We start from the raw sequence: 22,040 nt of genomic DNA, 5'->3' as shown, positions 1-22,040 counted from the left end.
CATTTAACACCTCTGCTGCTCTGTCAATGAAGTCAGTCTTAAAGGCCCATTTGTCTGTTTCTCCGCAAGAAATTTGACTGATTTCTTCCCACTGCTACTTATGATAGAGCACTCTTTCCCTCCTCCCCACACCAAGAACTCTTAAAGGCTACTAGCAGTGCAGAAACCTGATTTTTGTTTTGTGGGAAATTCTGCCATTTTGACTATTTCCTTCATTCTGAAGGAAAACAAAAAACAAGAATTCAGAATTTCCTGCAATTTGAAATAAAAATATTTCACTCTAAGAGTGAAACATCTTATTCCAATTTTGGCTTTTTTATATATTGTGTAACATAAAAGTTCCAAAATTGAAAAGAAGAGTTTTAAGAAGAAAATAAAAGGTGAAACTGGACCATTTATATCTATTGAAATGCCTCCACCACCCATTTTTCTTTCAAAATGAAATTTAATTCAAATTGACATGTTTCCACAAAGCATGTAGCTTTCGACAAACTGGCATCTTCTGATGGACAAACATTGCATCAGAAAATTTCCAACCAGCTCTATTAACCACTTCTTCAATTCCCACCTCAATATCTACTCTAGTCTGAGTGCGATACCTGCAAAAAGTCAGCCAACAAGTATTGTCTAGGTTGAGAGGCAGTTGGGGAGAGTTGTTTATTTATATATTGTTTCAAATAAAACTATAGATTTTTCAAGGCAGGGATAGTGTCTTCCTAGGTCTTTGCTCAGCACCTTTTATAGTGAGATCATGTTCCTGACTTGTGTCTTTGGGCACCATCGCAATAAAAATACTAAATAAATTGGATGGTAAAGTTCCTAGTTCTACACAAAACTTTGAGTTTGTCCAAGCTCCAGGAACTTTACCATTGAAAAGCCAAATCCTGCAGTCCTTGCTCAGGCAAGGCCACCACTAAATTTCATGAGGGTTATGCTCATTGCAGACTGAAGGATGGGGTTCCAAATGTGACAGATAGATAAACAGATTAGGCTGTGTTATCTGTCCAGTTTAGAAACCAATCCTTCATTCCTTGCACAGGTAAAAAACTGTATTTCCTTTAAATAAATTAGCTCCTTTCAAGTAAAACATTAACTCCTTTCGTTTTAACTGGGAAAAGACCCTGACTTCCCATTCAATACTCAAAACCAGCTGAGGACCTGGCTCCAAGTATCTCAGCTAGTGAGTCCAAGCAGATGGCATGTTTAAAAGCAGGCCACAAGGTAGATACAATAAGTCTTGGCTATCTGGACACTGTGTGTTTCTCTGGTCTCCACAGGGCAGCATGTATTACAGTTTATTGCTTATGTGATCTGGGATATTGGTGAGGAACATGTTCACAACTGCCTTTCTGTGAGGAGGCTGTGTGACCCAACCCTGACTCCAAAGAAAGTACCTGGACAATCCCGTGTTTTAATGTCTGATCTATTTATGTGTCTAACTTAGTCCTCCAATTCTCACTCAGGAAAAATCCTTATTAACTATAATGGGGTTCAGTGTTTCTGCCTTTGCAGCCCCCCTTCTTTTTTCTTCCCCTCTCCCAGTCTGCTTCTGTCTCTGCTTTGTTGGGGGTTGGGGGGTGAGGAGGCAAGAAGAGGAATGAGAAAATTGTATTTGATTGAACGGTCTTCTAGCCTTAATCCCATCTAGGAGTCAGCACTTCAAGTCCTTCTCCATTCCAGTCTGTCTTGAAGCCATTCCTTAAAACCCTGCAGCTAATCAAATCCTTTTGTACAGCGTCCATTCATCTAGTTTTGGGTCTTCCAAACGTTCTATTACCCTCCACTTCGAAGTTTTACACCCTGTTTGATATATTCTTCCAGTTTTTGTTCCACATGCCCAAACCATCTAAACTTGGATTCCTTCAGCTTGTCTAGAATTAGTCCCACCTTCACTTGTTCATTCTGAGCATGATCCATCCTTGTAATGCCAAGCATCCATCTTAACATTTTCATTTCTACTGTATACAGGATCTGCTTCTGTCTCTTCCTCAGTGCCCAGCATTCAGAGCCATACAGAAGTGCAAGCTTGTTGATCTTACTTTTAAATTTGATAGGAGAATGACTATCACATACCACTCCACTCACTTCTCTCCATTTAGTCCATGCTTTTTCTGTTCTACTTATAAGTTAATTTGGTTGAACTGGCTCTGTGTGGGAAATCAATTCTTTATTAAAGACAATTTTACAAACAGAAAATCTATCAGAAGCCAGATTATCCCATCAATTGCACACACACCATTCCTGTGGACTTAGACACAGACAAATTTATGGTGTGTGCAGTAAGGACATCCGCAAAGTGCACACATTTGTCCCAAAAGAGCCATACAAAGCACCATATACCAATGGGGGCATCAGGCAAGAAAAGTATCAGCTTCTTCCTGTGCATTGGGAAGAAGGAGAAAAACATACAACAAAAGGAGACAGACGACATAAGAGGGAGACCACACCACTGAAAACAAGACAATCGTATGAATATAAAAACATAGTTATTACCTTAGCAACTGTAGGAGATAAGCCTGTAAAATAATTGCCTTGAGGAAATCCAAGCCACATTAAACTCTTAATTTGATACAGAGATGTTCCTAATTCATATACAACTCAAGTGGCTGCCAACCTAGCAAAGGACACTCACATTTCACAATTTCCTGAAGTGCATTATAAACAGTGAGCTACTGCACATCTGGAGCTGCAGCAGTTTTCCATGAAGAATGGATGAAGTGCATTGGTCTCTAAGGAAAACGTTTCTGATGGTGGCCCAAATTATGTAACTGTTCAGTGTTACCAGGTATGATTGATTTAAACTAAGTGCAGATCTGACACACCACTAGACTTGTCCCAATATTAATACTTTACAATTAACATAGTACTTAGATGTTGGAAGAACTTTACAGTCATTTACTGATTACTACACACGATTAGCACTGGTAAAAAAAATGTTGAGTATGTTTTGAGAAAACAGATTTTTCACAAAATTTCCATGTTTTAAAACCAAGAATAGTATGTGTGTCTCTCCTCCCCGCCACCACCCTTTTCACTGACAAAGTGGAAAAAAAGAAGAGGGGAGAAGGGGGGGAGTTTTCAGTTTTTTTAAACTGAGGGGTCATTGTCAGGGTGTTCTCCCCACCCACCCACTGAAAAATTAGAAAATCATATCTCAATTCTGTGACCATTCCTCCAGAACAAATTGCCCCCCAAAATGTATGAACTTTAAGGACGCTCCCTTTCACAATGCCCAGAGGAACATAAGACTGCTGAGCACATTAGACTAATGGTCCACTTAGCTAGTATTCTGACTCTGACAGTGGCCTGTGCCAGAGGAAGGTGCAAGAAGCCTTTTAATGGACAATTATGGAACAACCTGCCTATAGGGAAGTTTCCTCCCAGCTGTATCAGTGGCTCTTTTGTTCTTTGGAAGAATTCTAGAAATTGGGGGCTGCATGTTTTGCCTTTGTTCCAAGTGATAAAATTGAAGAGTGGATGGATTGAAGGGAAGCCTCCTACTCTCTTCACTCCCCTTTTTACACAGACATGTGTTGTGGTCTATCAGCAGGGCAAAAGCCAACTGAGGTTTAGGAACATTTTAAGAGTACTATTTTCTAAAAGATCCTTGAGTGGGGAAAATCCCTTGGCTTTCCTCTTGTACCAGATAGAGTTAGGGTGACCAGATGAGAATTCCAAAATATCGGGACCGCCGCAGGGGGAGTGCCTTTTCAGTTGTTACACTCACCTGTCTGAGTCTTCGGCGGCACTTCAGCGGAGGATCCTTCAGTCGCGGACGGTCTTCGGCGGCATTTCAGCGGCGGGTAATAAATCTTGCCGCCAAAGAAGGAAGTACCCACTGCCGAAATGCCGCCAAAGACTGTCGGTGACTGAGGGACCCGCCACCGAAGACCCTGACGTGCCGGGTGAGTGCAACATTTGAAAAGGCGCTCCCCCGCTGGTCACCGCCGTCTAAGCAACAAGGGGGGGAGGAACTGCCCGAAACAAAATATCAGGATAAATGGCATCCCGACCATACTCCGGTCAGGACACTGGACAAACTGCTCAATATCAGGACAGTCTGGTCACCCTAGATAGAGTGCACTCTTTGTATCCTGAGAGCCAAACACCCTTTCAAGGACACCTCAACATTTAAACTCTAGCTTGAGCAAACCAAGAGAGACGAACTTGCAGATACAGCATCTTCCACACCATGTCATTCATCTTTTAAGAATTAATGGATTAGCAATGAAGTCACTGACAACAGATGAGCTCAGTGTATGGGGGAGCTGGATGCGCATCACTTACTTACACCTCTGACCTTTCACCACTTAGTTCATCATCCTCTAATGAGAAGGATTGCTAGGGTTTGCAAGCAATATGAAAAAAAGTTTTAGACCTTTAAGGTTTATACTTCCCACAGCAACAGCTGCCTGAAATTTTGTAACAATAATCTTTGATTACTTTCCCTCCCAGAGAAAAATCTTTGAGGATGGAAAAAAAAAAAGCTTTCAGGAATCTCCAAGGGAATCATTAACAATAGACTCTAAGAATCAGTTGTCATTTTGAATGATCTCTCCCCTCCCTCCCGCTTCCACAGGGGCAAATGCAGTGGTTTCCATTAAGCAAGATCACTTCTATCAGCACTTCATAGACAGTTCCCTTTAAAAAACCCTACTAGAAAATTTGAGAAGCTTAAATTACCATTTAAACTTGCTTCCCCTTCCTGTGCTCAATGGATACTGTAGCATGTAAAGAGAACCATGGTGGCTCTTTCATTAAGGATATACATTAGGTTGGAGACTTCACATCAGATTTTGGGAGGAGGGAGCTGCAGGAATGAGAGTTTATTTGCTTGTTTTCGTGACCTTACCTGCTGCCAAGCAGATAAGGGAGGTCTAGTTTTTGAGGGGAAATAGTTGTGGGAGCAGAGCCTCATGAGGCTATAAAATTCTTCACTCCTACTATATGGAGCTCAGTGGTGGAACATTCTCGTTCTTAGCTTCTAATCTGTGGTCTGGGAGTAAACTTTCATGATTCAGGCACCCTAGGCTTGATCCAGCCAGATCCGTGACTACATACATACAGGCACATTAAAGTTCCCTGGGTGAGAGCAAGTGGGGGGCCCCTCTCCACCCCTTCTGCCTGTGATCCCACCCACAGCCCCACCCCTTTTTGCCCCTTCCCCAAGGCACACCTGTGTTCCCCCCACTGCAGCCCCACAGCCCCTTTTGATTCTTTCTCCCCTTCCCCTGCACTGCGGCCCCAAGACCAAAGAAGCTCCGTCCCCACGCCATGGCCCCAGGGCCACAGCGGGGAATGAGAGCTCCTCCAGTCCCAGGGCCATGGTGGGGATCTGGGTGCTGGGGCTTCCCCCGCCCATCCAGCGGATGGGGTCGGGGGCCACTGGGGGTAGGAATTGTCCATCTTGTGGCTTCTGCTGGGGGGCTTCCCCCATCCCACAGCTTCTGCTGGAGAGGGCAGTGGCGGGGGATGGGCTTCTCCAGTCCCACAACTTCTGCTATGGAATGGGGTTGCAGTGTGGGGGCCTGGCCAGGGCCCTGAGCACAGGCCCCATCAGCCCAGTGGCTAATCCGCCACTGCATACATAAATTTAAGCATGTCAATAGTCCCACTGAACTCATAAGCAATACATGCGCCAAAAGCTTAACACTGTTGCCGTCTAATCCTTTATAGCATTTTGATCAATCACATTATAGAATCTAAAGGGGAAGCCATCACAGGAATGTTTCCTGCCTCCCTCCCCCCATATACTTTTTTGTATTTGAGAGTCCTTTACATCATGTTTGCACAGTGTTCTCCAGTTACTCCACTCCTATCGTGAGACATGTAAGAGCTGGCTACTTTGGCCTTACATCCATTGGGAGCTACCCCAGTCCAGGAGGTCATGTAAGTAGTTTCCACTTCCCATGCACCACATGAGCAGCTCACAAGAAGTGGTACATGGCAGAGTATCTTTTCCTACACTCTTAATTGTGACCCCTGTATCTTTTTGAAATAATACATTCAGCCCTCAGGCTGAAGAGGTTGGAAGCACTTCTCTGTGTGGCAAGAGTCCCCACATAAAGTGCAGCTAAAACCTTAAACTGCATTTGAGCAATTCTCAGGCTTCCCAAGGTCCCATGTCCATACTGACTGGCACTATGTCTGTAACCAGTAGGAGCAACTTACTTTTAGTGACTACTCCCTAGGAGTAGAGGGCATCCAAACTTCTTATTTTAAAAACTTGTTGTGAGTTAATACACATATCCCACACACAAGGATATACATTGTGGGAGATACTATATTACATATTTTACTCTTCAAAGTAATATGTGTTTTCAGGTATAAACAGGAGTTGGTTATCATTTGTTCCAATAATATTCTAGGTGCTTTACAGATCTGCAAAGAGACCTAACCCCTACCCTGGGGATCTTACAGTCTATGTAGAAATCTACAGGAATGGGGAAGAGAGACATGACAAAGTGATTGCCCCAACACACCCTTTCTTAGCTAGATATGGGATTCATAGAACCACAGAGACCTCAGGAGGTCATCTAGTCCAATCCCCTGCTCAAAGCAGGACCAACACCAACTAAATCATCCCAGCCAGGGCTTTGTCAAGCCGGGCCTTAAAAACCTCTAAGGATGGAGATTCCACCACCTCCCTAGGTAACCCATTCCAGTGCTTCACCACCCTCCTAGTGAAATAGTGTTTCCTAATATCCAACCTAGACCTCCCCCACTGCAACTTGAGACCACTACTTCTTGTTTTGTCATCTGCCACCACTGAGAAAAACCTAGCTCCATCGTCTTTGGAACCCCTTTCAGGTAGTTGAAGGCTGCTATCAAATCCCCCCTCACTCTTCTCTTCTGCAGACTAAATAACCCCAGCTTCCTCAGCTTCTCCTTGTAAGTCATGTGTCCCAGCCCCCTAACCATTTTCGTTGACCTCCACTGGACTCTCTCCAATTTGTCCACATCCCTTCTGTAGTAGGGGGACCAAAACTGGATGCAATACTCCAGATGTGGCCTCAACAGTGCCAAATAGAGGGGAATAGTCATTTCCCTCAATCTGCTGGCAATGTTCCTACTAATACAGCCCAGTATGCCATGAGCCTTCTTGGCAAGAAGGGCACACTACTGACTAGCTTCTCATCCACTGTAATCCCCAGGTCCTGCTAGTGAAGGCAGGGGGCTGGACTCGATGACCTTTCAAGGTCCCTTCCAGTTCTAGGAGATATCTCCATCTTCATTAATTTAGGTCTTTTCTATAGAACTGCTGCTTACCCAGTCGGTCCCCAGTGTAGCAGTGCATGGGATTCTTCCATCCTAAGTGCAGGATTCTGCACTTTTCCTTGCTGAACCTCATCAGATTTCTGGTGCATTAGTCAGACCTTGAGGCATCATTTTGAATTGCCAATTACCGATCGGTGTTGTGAAAGTTGTCTTCAGTCAGTCAGTTGGCTCTACTGGAACTTGATAGTATCCACTATTTAGAGCCAATACAGAAAACCATTTAGATCCTGCCAATGAGGCAAAGGTTTCTTCTATCCTGGGTAATGGATAAGCATCCTATCTGGTAATGCTGTTCAGTTTTCTATAATCGACCACCATCCTAAGAGCTCCTGTCTTCTTATGCACCAGTCTAGATCACGAACAGCAAAAGCCTTATAAGCTTCTGTGACAGGGTCGGTAGCTCACCGCTGCGGCGCCTCCTCCTGGTCATCTCAGGGAATTAGTTTGAGCCAGTAGAGCGCCCTATTTGGGTGGCGTCCCACCTGTCGTCTTGCCTTTGTGGGGTGCACAGACTTGCGTTGCTCCCAACGTTCGGCGTCCTCTTCTGGAACACTGTCCTCCGACAGTGTCCCTTTGTCCATTCACACCCCCTTCCGGGGGGGGGGGGGGGGGTAAACAGCAGCCCCACACCTTCAAGTCTGATCCTTACAGTCTAGGACCTGGCGTGGTTCAGGGCGGCCACTCCCTGCAGCCTGTGGCTGTGCGTAGGGCAGCACAGCAAGCAAAGGGGGGAAAAGGGTGGGGGGGAGGAGGAGGACTCAGGCACACCCACTACTCTGAGTCCCGGTCCAGAGGCCCTTGGGTGACAGTCTTGCTGTCTTCCTTCTCCTTCCTCCTCTGTCTATCCCTCTGGACCGCTTCCCCAACAGCCCTTCTCTACGCTAGGCCTCCTCCTCCCAGGCCTGCCACCTGGCAGGCTATGGAGTAGGGCCTTCTCCCACTCTCCCGAGCTGGCCTGCACTGCGCTGTCCGTGGTGCTGGCCTCCCAGCTCTGGAGACAGACCTTCCCCTCTGAAGGCCTGGGACAGACTGAGTGCTCCTGCTCTGGGCAGTCTTTTACATGGCTAAGCCGGGCCCTGATTGGCTGGCCCCAATCTGTCCTCTGATTGGCTCTCTGTAAGCCCTTCCCTGATTGGTTGTGCGTCTGCGCAGGCGCCTAGGCCTGCTGCAGCCCACTCTCTCTGGGTGTGGGGCAATCGCCCCACCACAGCTTCCTTACTGATTGTCTCAGCAATCCTTTCCTCTCAGCAGCACTGAGAGGGGCTCCTTCAAAGTTGAGTGGCCGTATGACACCATCTGCAGTTGATCTTTGAAGTCTGTTTTTGAAGTTTTTTTGTTCAAAGTTTGGCTACTTTTAAATCTGTTATAGAATGTCCAGGGAGATTGAAGTGTTCTCCTACTGGCTTTTGTATGTCATATCCACCCTGACTGAATTGGCCCAGTCAACACTGGTAAGGTAACTCCCTTCTCTTCATGTGTCAGTGTAATAATGCCACCATCTGTAATTTTCACTCCATGCATCTGAAGAAGTGGGTTTTTTACTCACGAAAGCTTATGCCCAAATAAATCTAAGTCAAGTCTTTAAGGTGCCACCGGACTCCTCGTTGTTTTTGTGGATACAGACTAACACGGTTGCCCCCGATATTTGATTTATTAAGAATGTATTTAATAAGGAGTCATCCAATTCAGTATCTTTTACCCCACCAGCCTCCAAAATTTCTTGGGCTAATGTGCATAGTCTAGTCAGGTATGCAGAAGGTGGTTCTCTAGTGTGTTGGTGAGTCTCAGAAAACTGAGCCTTAAGCTCAGATGCGTTTATGACACTTCCATATGCCTTCTCTAAAATATCAAAGTATTCTACAGTGGATGCCTTGCTACCAGCTGCTAAGGCCACCTTCAATGCTGGGAGTAATAAACTTTCAATAATCTTCCTTCTCTTGACTTTGTCAAAAACCTCTCTGTCTTTCATCATCTACTTGGTGAGCACAAGCAAAAGAGGATAATCTACTTCTCCACTAGATCTGGGTGAATTAACCAAAACATATTTCAGTTTAAATTTCACATCAGTCACAGTTTCACTGGCAGATTTCAGCACCCTCTCTAACAAAAGATGTTGCATGAGGCTTCTACTGGACCTTGGTCTATAACTGGTGTAGCATCTGTTAACCACCTAGGCTGTCTATCATCCACAGATATAACCATAGCCCGTGTCCCAGTCTTGAACCCTCTGTTAGAATACACAGAATATCCCTGATCCCTGCACTGAGGTATACTCTGGGCACAGAACCAGGGCCGGCGCTTCCATTTAGGCAACCTAGGCGGTCGTCTAAGGCGCCAGGATTTGGGGGGGCAGCATTTTGCAGCCCTTGGTGGCAATTCGGTGGCGGGGGTTCCTTCCGCGCTCCGGGTTGGCGGCGGCAATTCTACAGCGGGTCCTTCACTCGCTCCGGGACCCGCCGCTGAAGTGCCCCGAAGGACCCCCCCCACCGCAGAATTGATGACAACAATCGGGAGCACGGAAAGACCCCCGCCTAGGGCGCCAAAAACCCTGGAGCCGCTCCTGCACAGAACCAGTGGATATAAATGGCAAAACCTCAAAATGAATAGGAGTCAGATCCCATTTCTGTCCTACCTGTGTATCACAGAAACTGCGTCTTCAAATTCACAGAGAATCAGATCCCTATGTTCTTCCTTCACTCGCCTCATATTAGTCACATGACCAAAGGTTCTAATAGCCCTCTTAATTTCTGCTGTACTATCAACAGGGGACACATCACTGACCAAAATGGTCCTATAGGGATCTACCCCTCTGTAAAAGTTTCAATATCTTAATATTAATACAGTGCACAAATTCAATAATAGTCAACAACACCAAATGCTTTTATAACTAACTGCTGCAATATTCCTCAAAAGAAAATCAGAGGTGAGCGCTGAGCAATCCTCAAGTCCCTGTCTGTTTGGGCACCAATTTGTAACTTTTGGATGGAATATAATTCACTTCATTGCCCTTCTCCAGTGCCTAACCCTCCCTCCCCCCAACTCCCATAGAAAAGTAGCTGGAGACCGAGAGTTCAGTCTCTAAGGATTTTCAGCAAGGATTGCACAGGGTCAACCTCCCCACCTTCAGGTCCCAAAAGAAACTAAAGAAATGAATTTAATTAAATAACTTTATAAAATCTTATGATAAAGAAACAAATAATCTAATTTTTACAGCATAACATGGCTATTTTATAATCCACGGACATTATCGTCACAGTTATGCATAGGGTTACCAGATAGCAAGTGTGAAAAATCAGGACTGGGAGTGGGGGGGGGGGGTAATAGGAGCCTATATAAGAAAAAGACCCAAAAATCAAGACTGTCCCTACAAAATTTGGACATCTGTTCACCCTAGTTATACATAAACATAAATAAAGAAAAATTAAAATCTGAACAGTTCAGTCCCCACATAAACACAGTGATAAGAAACTGAGAGTTCCCAAAAACTTTAGGTTTAGTTCACCTAAATCTCAGTTAGTGTCTTTGATCACCAAATCTGTACAGTCTGCTGAATCTAAAACAACATCTTCCCATCACTAGCTTGTAGGAATCTTCAGTTGGAATCCATGCAGACTTTTCCTCTGCTGAAATCACTGTTAGCCAGACAGCTAACTGATTAACCAACCACTCAGTTAAAAATATATAGATTTAAAGAAAACCCTGCTGCAAAATGCTTCAGAGTTAGGGACAACAGCCTGCTTCCTGCTCCTGGGCTCAGCTTCTCCCAATTCACACAGGACATGTGGCCCTTAGTCAGGACCGGCTCCAGGGTTTTTGCCGCCCCAAGCGGTGGGGGGGGGGGGGAAAAAGCCGTGATCGCAATTGCGATCGGCGGCACTCCACTGGCAGCTCCACCGCGCCGCTTTCTTCTTCAGCAGGAATTTGGCAGCAGGTGCTTCCCTCCGAGAGGGACCCGCCGCCGAATTTCCACCGAACAGCCCAACGTGCCGCCCCTTCCTCTTGGTCGCCCCAAGCACCTGCTTGCTGGTCTGGTGCCTGGAGCCGGCCCTGCCCTTAGTAAAGCAGCTGCCCTGACTGCTTGCCCGTATGCTTGCCTCATCTGTGCTAAATCTGCCTAGCAACAATGACCCAGACACAACTCACTCCTATCCCCCACCCCCAATGGGTCTCGTAAAGAGAGATCTCCCGATTAGGCACATGGGTTACACAGAACATATAGTGTAATTGGACTTTCAGAAAGCCTTTGACAAGGAGGGCCGGCTCCAGCATTTCTGCAGGTCCTTCGCTCCTAGAGGGAGTGAGGGACCTGCCACCCCCGAATTGCCGCAGGTGCCACTCCTCTCCTTTGGCCACCCCAAGCACCTGCTTGTTAAGCTGGTGCCTGGAGCCGGCCCTGTTGACAAGGTCTCTCACCAAAGCTTCTTAAGCAAAGTAAGCAGTCATAGGATAAGAGGGAAGGTCGTTTCATGGATCAGTAACTGGTTCAAAGACAGGAAACAATGGGTAGGAATAAATGTTCAGTTTTTAGAATGAAGAGAGGTAAACAGAGGTGTCCTCCAGGGATCTATACTGGGACCAGTGCTGTTCAACATATTCATAATTGATCTGGAAAAGAGGGTAAACAGTGAAGTGGCAAAATTTGCAGGTGATACAAGTTACTCAGGATAGTAAAATCCAAAGCAGACTGCAAAGAATTACAAAGATATCTCACAAAACTGGGTGACCGGGCAACAAAATGGCAGATGAAATTCAATGTTGATAAATGCAAATTAGTGCACATTGGAAAACATAATCGCAACTATGCATACAAAATGATGGGGTTTAAATTAGCTGTTATCACCGAAGAAAGAGATTTTGAAGTCATTGTGGATAATTCTCTCACACCATCCCCGCAATATGCAGCAGCTTTCAAAAAATCTAAAAGAATGATCGGAACCATTAGGATAGATAATAAGACAGAAAATATCATAATGGCACTATATAAATCCATGGTATACCCATACCTTGAATACTGCATGCAGTTCTGATCATCCCATCTCAAAAAAGATGAATTATGATTGAAAGAGGTTCAGAGAAAGGCAACAAAAATGTCAAAAGACAGGATACTGAGCTAGATGGACCATTGGTCTGACCCAGTATGGCCAATCTTATATTCTCTGGGTGTTCCTTCTGATTAGGTAATTATCTTTTTGTAACAACCTGTATTCAGTTTATTCCCTTCAAACTCCAGTTTTGATTTTATCTCAGCCAAGATTTTTCATTTTAGTTAATTCCAAACCTTATTTTACATATTGACTTCAATAGGGCTAGATGCATGAGTAGGGCTAGCAGGGTTTGGCCTAAAATAAGATTCTATCAGAAACCTTTGAAACAACATATAGTAATATTTCTAGACTCTAGGCCTGTGACAGGCTAGTCTGCTGTCAAGGGCAGTAGCACCTGTTCACAGCACAGAAATACTGGTTTCTCAAGGACAACTGGTCTAAGATACAACCTCAGTCCCAGAAAGAGGGCTGAGGGAAAACTCCTCTTAAAAGTAGGGAAATATTGACCACTCCAAGGCAGAAATGCTGTCTGAGGTATAAACTCAGTCCCAGAGAGAGAACTGAGGAGACAGTCCTGTTTAAAGGAGAGTGGTACTGAGGCAAGGGGCAGAGAAAATGGCTAGCAATATAATCCAGTTGCTGCAGGGAAGAGCTGTGACTGGCTTTTAGGAAATTTGGCTGTAACTGACCCAGGAGAAGCCGTGAGGAACTACAAAGTCAAGGCGGGAGTTTCAGAGTTAGCAGACTTTGTGACGAGACCAATGACCAAGATAAAGGTAGAAGCAGCCCAGGGAAAATGGAGGAGGGACTGAAGGAATGGTCCTTAGTTGCCTAAACAGGGTCCCTGGGCTGGACCCAGAGGAGAGGGCAGGCCTGGGTTCCCTACCTCTCCCCCAGCCAAGAGGTAAAGCACAGGTGTCAAAAATAAAAGACAAGAAGAATGGCAAGTGCCAGACAGAGGCTCGGAGATGGGGTTGAAGGCAATTAGATTTTGAATTTCCTATTTTTCTGGAGGTTTTCTGATAACCCCTGAAGGGGAATGGACTAAGCAGCAGTGACTTGGCTGGAGGGCTAGGTCACATACAATGCCTGCCAGGAATCAGGCCCTGCGGCAGAGCTAATCTCTAGGTAATCTCATCAGTACAGCTGGCCTGCAGCAGGCTGACTGCTTAGCCACGCAATCTGATTGGCTGCAGAGTCCAGCAGGCTGGCTCTTAAGCCAGCAGCAGTGGTTTTCTGGCTTCTCAGTTCTTATGCTTACTGTTGTGCATACGCCTGTCTTACCCCTAGTCTCATCTCTGCCCTGTATCCCTGTAACTGTGCCTCAGTGGGTCACAACTGAATACCAAATTCAGAACAAACTGCGGAAAAATAGGGTAGACACACCTCAAAACTGGTGGTTTTTCACCCATGAGATAACAAACCAGCAACCAAAGTAAACTTCTGTTTCACCACACTGGCTAACAAAAAGTCAGAAAAGCAGTTTCCTTACGTATTCCAGTCCTTGAATCACCACCAAAAACACTAGACTTCAAGATGAGTGGTTCTTTAAAAAACAATTTAATCAGATAAAAGGTTCTTCTGATCCCAAAGGACCAGCTCAATATATAACTCAGATTTTACCCAGAAATCATGCTGTTGCCAATCCCTTAGTATCTAAAATCTAAAGGTTTATTTATAAAAAGAAAGAAAGAGAGTTCAGAATTAAAATTGGTTAAAGGAATCAAATACATACAGTTATTCAAAGTGATGGAATAAACTGCTGGCTTAAGTCAAGTCTCTGGTTGCTTCCAAATCATTGGAAGTCCTCAGTCCCTTGGTTAGAATGCTCCCATTAGTATAAGTCCATAGGTTTGAGCACGAAGGAGGCAAAACTGAGATATTTCCAGTGCCTTTTATAGCTTCTCTCAAGGGAAGCGAATCCCATTGTTCTTACCGTTGAAAATTACAGGTAAAAGATGGAGTTTGGAGTCAGATGGGCAAGTCACATGTCCATGCATGACTTTACTCTTAATTGACTTTCCTGCTATAACTAAGCAGATAGGCATCTTCCATTGTAAGTTGAGTGTTCTTTAATGGGCCATTCTACTTGAATAGTTCCTTTACAATGTGCTGACTAAACACCTTGTTGGTGCTACCCAGAAACAAACACCTTAGAAATAGAGATACATAGTTCATATTCCTAACTTTGGCTACAAAAATGATACGTGCATACAAATAGTATAATCATATTCAGCGAATCATAACCGTTCCATAGACATCTTACATGCCACATTTTGTACAAGATTTACTGCAATTATATAACTGTAGTAGCAACAATGATCTAAATGGTCATAGTTTAATCAAATAATGTCACAACCCCTCCTTGATCCAGTTCCTGATCTGTGGTTTGACCCTTGGCTCTGGCCCCCAATTATGGACTCCAGCTTGACCCTCAGCTCTGGTATGTGGTTTCTGCTTTCTGGTTTGAAAAGCCTCAGCTTTGGCTTCTGACTATGGCTCTGACCCTGACCACTAGGCTTGACTGACCTTGTCCTGATGAGCTGACAACAATGGATTGTTGTGGCATCAGAACTGAAGTAGGCACTAGACTAAGAGAACCTTGGCAATACTGCACTAAGAGGCAATCTGGAGGTGAGAGGTGCAATTACAGGCCCCCATTGTGCAAAGACTTGCACACAAGCCAAAGGTCAAAGCACACGTGTCCCCATATAACTTAATAAAATAATACCTAGTTTTTATAATGGTTTTCATCAGTAGATCTCAGAGTGTTTTACAAAGGAAGTAAATGTAGGGTTACCATTCGTCCGGATTTACCCGGACATGTCCTCCTTTTGTGTGCTAAAAATAGCGTCCGGGGGGAATTTGTAAAGCACTCACAATGTCCGGGATTAGCAGAGCGAGCGGCTGGGAGGGCTGCAGGGAAGTCCCGGGCTGGACTCAGGAGCAGCTGTAGAGGAGCCGGATCCGCCCTGCATTCTGAGCCGGCAGCTCCCTTGCAGCCCAGTCCAGCAGCACTGTGCAGGGCCAGACCGGGTTTTGTTGTGCAGGGCCAGACCGGGTTTTGTTGTGCTGGGGAGCTCAGCCACGTGTCCGGCTCGGCTGCACAGAGCCCAACACTCTGTTCTGAGCAGCAGGGTAAGGGGGACCGGGGGCAGGAAGGTTCTGGAGGGGGCAGTCAAGAAACGGGGGGGGCTTTTTGGGGGGAGTGGAGAAAGTTTTGGGCAGTCAGGGTACAGGTAGGGGGTAGGGTCCTGGGGGGCAGTTGGGGGGGGGTCTTAGGAGGGGGCAGTTAGGGGACAAGGAACAGAGAGTCTTAGGTAGGGGGTGGGGTTCTGGAGGGCAGTTAGGAGCAGGGGTCCCAGGAGGGGGCAGTCAGGGGACAAGGAGCAGGGGGGGGTGTTTGGGAGTTCTGGGGGGGGCTGTCAGGTGGCAGGGGTGGGGAGATGGATCGGAGCAGTCAGGGGACAGGGAGCAGAGGGGTTTAGATGGGTTGGGAGTTCTGGGGAGGGGGTGGGGAGTGGTTGGATGGGGCGTGGGAGTCCCAGGGGTCTGTCTGGGGGTGGGGGTGTGGATAAGGGTTGGGGCAGTCAGGGGACAAGAGGCAGGGAGGCTTAGATAGGGAGTGGAGTCCTGGGGGGCAGTTAGGGGCAGGGGTCCCAGGAGGGGGCAGTCAGGGGACAAGGAGCAGGGGGGGAGTGTTTGGGAGTTCTGGGGGGGCCTGTCAGGTGGCAGGGGTGGGGAGATGGATCGGAGCAGTCAGGGGACAGGGAGCAGAGGGGTTTAGATGGGTTGGGAGTTCTGGGGAGGGAGTGGGGAGTGGTTGGATGGGGCGTGGGAGTCCCAGGGGTCTGTCTGGGGGTGGGGGTGTGGATAAGGGTTGGGGCAGTCAGGGGACAAGAGGCAGGGAGGCTTAGATAGGGAGTGGAGTCCTGGGGGGCAGTTAGGAGCAGGGGTCCCAGGAGGGGGCAGTCAGGGGACAAGGAGCAGGGGGGGAGTGTTTGGGAGTTCTGGGGGGGGGCTGTCAGGTGGCAGGGGTGGGGAGATGGATCGGAGCAGTCAGGGGACAGGGAGCAGAGGGGTTTAGATGGGTTGGGAGTTCGGGGGGGGGGGCTGTCAGGGGGTGGGGAGTGGTTGGATGGGGCGTGGGAGTCCCAGGGGTCTGTCTGGGGGTGGGGGTGTGGATAAGGGTTGGGGCAGTCAGGGGACAAGAGGCAGGGAGGCTTAGATAGGGAGTGGAATCCTGGGGGGCAGTTAGGGGCAGGGGTCCCAGGAGGGGGCAGTCAGGGGACAAGGAACGGGGGGAGGGTTGGAGGTTATGGGGGGGCGGGAAGTGGGAGGGGCAGGGGCGGGGCTAGGGCGGGGCTCCTCCCGTCCTCTTTTTTTCTTGCTGAAATATGGTAACCCTAAGTAAATATAAGTATCCCTCTTTTACAGATGGAGAAGCTGAAGTCCTCAAAGGGGAAGTGACTTGCCTACTGTCAACCAGCAGAGTAGTGACACAGCCAAGCACAGAACCCACATCTGTTGAGTCCTAGTCCAGTACGCTACACACTAGGCCACACTGCCTAGATTGCTTAAAACTAAGCCTGTACCTAAACTTTTGCAGGCTGGATTCGTTAAAGGAAACTCCAATAAGTGTTCCTATAGAACTTTTCTTTCTTTTCTGATCTGTACATTTTGATTATCATCAATGGACATACTTTTGTTGGTTTGTGTATGTACAGTGAAATCAACATTTATGGTTAAAAAGCTAATGCTTCTGTCAAGGCTGAATTCCCACTCTGTCACTCCGAGTGAAGGAAGTGGGGGCCCGCAAGGATTTTAAAAATTAATACTTGCCACTCCAGGCTTGTATTAAACTCCCAAGGTTACAGCTTCTCTCTGACCTTGGCTTGGTAAACGCTACCACCATCCAAATACAAAAAAAAAAAAACCTTTGAACCCAGGAAGGAGCACTTGGGAATTCCTCCCTGTGCGGTATCCTCAAGCCCTTTCACCCCCACTTGGGGGAAGAGCTGGGAAAGAAAACAAAGGAAATTAGCTGTGGCTATCAGCTAATCAAACAACATGCACAAACCTCTGAGGACACCAAAAATCCAATCCTGTTCTTAAAAAAGGTAAATTTTATTAAAAACAAAAAGGGGAAAATACATCTGGAACTTAGGCTTTTTGCTAGATCTTAAAATAAACAATTACAAAAATTAAGCACCCAAAATAGCTTTCTTGGGGGTTCAGCTTAAAGGTTACAAGCAAACAAAAGCATCAGGGGTTAGCACAGAGGAGAGCCAGAAGCCAAAATAAAAAAAGAAATCTGATTGTATCTAACTAAACATTCCCTAGCCAAATAATTTCTTCTAGGTATGGAAGATGAAATTTCATACCTGGTTCAAGCCTTACACAGCATTGCTGCTCCGTGTCTCTTTCTCCGGAGAACAACAGACAAAGGGAAAGTTTCTTTCCCAATTTTAAAAAGTTTTACCTTCCCATTGGCTCTTTTGGTCAGGTGCCCACTCCTTTTCTTTTACCTGTGGGCTTGTTAACCCTTTACAGGTAAAGCAAGCATAGAACAGACCAAGAGGGATTTTACAGCTAAGTGGCTGGCTGGGCGTCCATCAAAGAGAGCTACTCTCCCCCTTAATGTATCACAAGCTTCCAAGCCTAAATATAAACTAAGAAGAAAGGATAGGTTTTCAAATGAAATCAGGAAAAGTTTAAAACAGCTAGGAGCTGCAGCGGGGAAGATTTTCACATCAACAGTGTTGAGATTGTGTGAAAAATGACACTGATTTAATGTTTTCATTATGGATTGCTATCTCAGTTTCTTTGTAGCAGTACTCTGAAGTGATATTTAAAGTGTTGGTATTCCATTGAAATACTGACACTTCAGTGGGGATCTGGAGCAGTGCTGGAGATGTTTTTTCCCCATGTATGTTGGGTAACAATCATTGTGTAATTCTGTTCTATTGCCTTTTCAGCAGAATACATCAACACAAATTAATTGTTTTAAAATCTCTGACGTTTAATACAAAACGTAGTTCTTGTTAGAGCTCTATAAAATTATTAGGAATTCTGTCAATAAAATGATTAAAAGAAAAGGTGACAAGTATTACAATGTAAAGGCTATTTATCAGCTAGTATGTACCTGTTTTTTCCAAATCTAATCAGAAACATGTAGGGAGAATAGGGGCACACAAACATCTGGATGGGCACACTTACATGTTGTCATTCTCAGGCCTTTATATCAGAACACCCACTGATAACTAACAAATAGAAAAATTCATGTACTAAATAAAAACGTACAACCTATTTGTAGTGTAGAAGGAAAGTATATTTGTCTCAAAACTTCTTAATTTGAGTTGGAGCATTGTTTACATTTTATACATTTACAGCAATTTCCCATCCCAAATAAGAGTTGGCAAGAATACTCAAAAGTGTTTAACGTGTATTTAAATTTGAAACAGCTGTTTGGTTCAAGCAGTTCCATGCCTCTTTTTGATCCCTGTTTGTAAGCATTTCCCTCAAGCATTTTTTGTTATATGTATACATATAATCACGCATGAAGAAAAGTATTTGTGCACAAACAAAAGTATGCTGCCCACAGTGATTAGTTATTCCCCTGTTTGTAACTATTTCAGTCATATAATCAGGAAATAGAAATCATACCATCTAACTCAAGTGACCAGTTACACAGCAGTTTATGAATAACCAGTCAGGTGAAAATACTTTGTCTAAACTCTTCAAATATTTATAAATGACAAATCACAATCAGTTCATGAATTAGTGGATAGAAAAAAAGGATGCAATTCATCTATAATTTAATTAAAATGAATAACATGATCAAGTCTCATCCTGATCAATCAAATGTGTTCTAATAATTTTGAAAGAAAGAACAATGCTTTTCCATATGCAACTAGAGTTGCTTAACTGAGTTTGTAAAACCTTATTTATAGTAAACAGACATTTTCTACATGCTTTAAGATGGGATACTTTAATCTTCATGAAATAGGAATCTGACACTAACATAGCACCTTTCTTCCTAAAGAACTTTAGAAACCATGGGTCACTATGTATTTGTCACGTGCACATAAATCCATGCCAGGAAAGCCACAGACAGAAGGGAATCAGGAGATGAACTTTTTTCTCCCCTTTGTATGTTTTGGGATGTAGGCAATAAAAGACTAGAGAGGCTACTTTACAGGTCCTATATGACAAGAGCTGCAGAAAGGTACCCTTGGTGGAGACCAAATTGTTATGGGCATAAAATCCTTACCCAGAAATGACATCTAAATTACCATCCCCACACAGATTATTCAGAGTCCTAGCAGAAATAAACTTTGGTCTTGTTGATCAGAATGTTTCTTTTGCACTGCCTTTCACTTAGAGTAATTCATCACTAGTTAATTTTATGCTTAATTTTATCTTTAAAAACTTCAGTTACCTAATCATTTGTTTAAAGAAAAATAATACAGCTTCCATTTTTTACTTTATTAATCGTGATTGCTTGTGTCAGATGTTGTATAATTCTATAGGAAATTGCCATTAATAAGAAAAGCAAAAGTTCTCGAGTAAATGGAAAAAGACACCACATATAATAAAATATGGCTATAGGCCATTTTACAGGCATTGTCATTAGCTTAAGCACCATCATGTGTCTGTAAGCTTTGTTATACAGCCTGGTAGTCATATGGATAACTTAACTGCTTATTTCAGTGATGAGAACAGACTTGACTGCAATAAAAAGAGAGGCAGCAGGAACTAGATTGAGCTAATAAAAACTACTCACTAAAAGTGACCCAAACCAGAGTGTAACTCCAACCTACACAGGTGAAAATGTTCTGCATTTCACCATTACATAGTCATATATATTCTCTAGCACTGTAACTTGTTTAAGATGACTCTGGGCCAATGGGTGAACAGACTAAAATATAGGAATACAAATTTCCTACATTCACTACTTAATTTGTGCAATGTGACCATAAAAGATTATTCTCCAGTGCTATAACTTTACCAAATATATATACTGTTTTACACTGTACAGATATAATGCACATACATTGCCTTTGTGATATTGGATTTGATAAAGGCCATTTATTCCATGTCACAGAAATTAATCCATGATTTTTCTACATAGTTTTAATCATCCTCCATCAGCTACATCAGCAGTGTACACATTTTCTGTAAAGTAAAAGCCTCCTTTTGTAAGCTCTGAGGAATCTAGCATTAGTTTAAGATTCCCTACTTGGTTTTAAACATTCAGTTTATGTAAAATTGGATAATTTGAACCATTAGCGTTTTGTTAAAGGGTCACTGTCAACTTGAAATTTCGTGTTGGAGTAGCGGTATTGGGCTCAGGATGTTAGAGACCGGGGAGGGGTGAGGTAATATCTTTTACTGGACCAACTTCTGTTGGTGAGAGAGACAAGTTTTCAAGCTTATACAGAGCTCTTCTTTAGGTGTGGGAAACTTACTGAGAGTGCCACTACTAAAAACAGTGTGGAACAGATTGATAAGCAAAAGTATTAAAGATTTCAAGGGACTAGTCAAGGTAAAGTGGCCAGCTAACACCCCTCTAGTCATAGGGAGGGAATGAAGGAGGTGGGGGAGTGAAGAGGGAGATATGCCAGTTTGCTACAGTGATCTCAGGTGCTATAGGTAACAATAGTTATTAAAAAAATCAGACAAATATGATTTTGTTGTAAGATCTGCTTGGTGTGAGGGTGGCATGGTTGTCTTTGTTGAATTTATGTAGAGTAGAGATTTGGACATTTCCATACATTTGCATTATACTGAAAAAAGTCAGTTGTAGTCAAAGTAAAATAAGTAATAAAATAAAGCAAAAGTATTGCATTCTACTTGTAATAAGGAAGACCAAGGATTCGGTGATCAGAGGACCAATGAGATCATTTCATAATTCTTAGAGTACCTTCTTTAAGCCTTAAAGAAACTATACACTCTTGGCACACTCTGCTAGGATCCCAGAGAATAATAGACCATATGGGTAGTGTAAAGGGAGTGCTATGCAACTGAAAGTACATAGCCCTGAATGTCCTTTTGGATTAATTGCTGTACAAAGCACTATATGTATAGTTATTAGGGTTAGATTTAGAATCTGGCCCATGGGGAGAAACTGTAGTTATCACATTACTCTCAGCTCCTTCACATACTGCAGTGGCTGGGAGAGCAAGAGGAGAGAGATTAAAAACAGTTTCTGGGCAAGAGCACTTTCTCTTTTATGCATTACATTCCAAACATCAAAGCAGTGCCTGTGAATTGCCAAAGGGCTAATAAAATACTACTAGGAAATATGATGCTAATGGTTCTCCTGTATGTCAGAGGATCTGCTAGCCATAGTGGCCTATAACATATGTGACAGTTTTCTTATTTTATGCACTCGCCATACATTCCTGGAAACAAATGGCTTTTGGGGTTGTGACAAGTGTATCTGATAAGTTACTGTGTAGAAACTATTAACTTTATTTACATAAACAGATTGTCTTCTACTATTAATGACCCATCACTGTCTGTGGCATCTGATTTTATACGCCTGCTAAGCCCACTCCTAAAGACTTTACTCAGGCAAAAGTCCCATAGAGTTCACAATTGCTCTTCAGTGGGATTTTTGTCTAAGAAAGAGCCCAGCTTTTGAAAACTGTCTATTTGTGCTTCTAGCTCAGGAAACAATGGAGCAACTCATTATGCCATTCATAGCACAGT

The 22,040-nt window shown here is 44.3% G+C and overlaps 1 long non-coding RNA gene across 1 annotated transcript in view; it reads right to left on the bottom strand.

The window, feature by feature from the left end:
- LOC128827699 (uncharacterized) overlaps window positions 1-17,743 on the bottom strand; it is a 55,754-nt gene extending 38,011 nt beyond the window's left edge. Inside the window, exon 1 of the long non-coding RNA XR_008443042.1 lies at window positions 17,708-17,743. This is a non-coding gene — a long non-coding RNA (uncharacterized LOC128827699). The remainder of the gene's footprint in view (window positions 1-17,707) is intronic.
- Between the last annotated feature and the right edge of the window lie 4,297 nt (window positions 17,744-22,040).

This window comes from Malaclemys terrapin, chromosome 1 (assembly GCF_027887155.1).
Source record: "Malaclemys terrapin pileata isolate rMalTer1 chromosome 1, rMalTer1.hap1, whole genome shotgun sequence".
NCBI classification, from domain to species: Eukaryota; Metazoa; Chordata; order Testudines; family Emydidae; genus Malaclemys; species Malaclemys terrapin.
This window is presented reverse-complemented; position numbering and strand designations above follow the sequence as displayed.